The sequence below is a fragment of the Salvelinus sp. IW2-2015 genome, unplaced genomic scaffold (assembly GCF_002910315.2).
Source record: "Salvelinus sp. IW2-2015 unplaced genomic scaffold, ASM291031v2 Un_scaffold2472, whole genome shotgun sequence".
Taxonomy (NCBI): domain Eukaryota; kingdom Metazoa; phylum Chordata; class Actinopteri; order Salmoniformes; family Salmonidae; genus Salvelinus; species Salvelinus sp. IW2-2015.
Genome location: NW_019943790.1, coordinates 46,629 through 46,975, shown reverse-complemented (window position 1 = coordinate 46,975; position 347 = coordinate 46,629).

Here is a 347-nt window from a genome sequence, read left to right as displayed (position 1 = left end):
CCAGCCTAGCCATTAACACTCCCACACCAACTCCTAATACCAGCCTAGCCATTAACACTCCCACACCAACTCCTAATACCAGCCTAGCCATTCACACTCCCACACCAGCATAATACCAGCCTAGCACCAGCCCGTCAGCACCTATCACCTGGTTAGAGCATTGGAGGCAGCTGCCCTGCAGTGTTTTCAATGCCAGAAATGTGGCCATGTAGTGTCAGTTTGTATGAAGGGAGCAACCTAGATGTGGAAGGGCTGGTGGTTATGTTTTTGTGCCAGTCGGTTCTTGGAAGGAGAGTGGCTGGTGCAAACAGAACTATACCGGGCTTTAACCCTCAGGAGCCCACTAG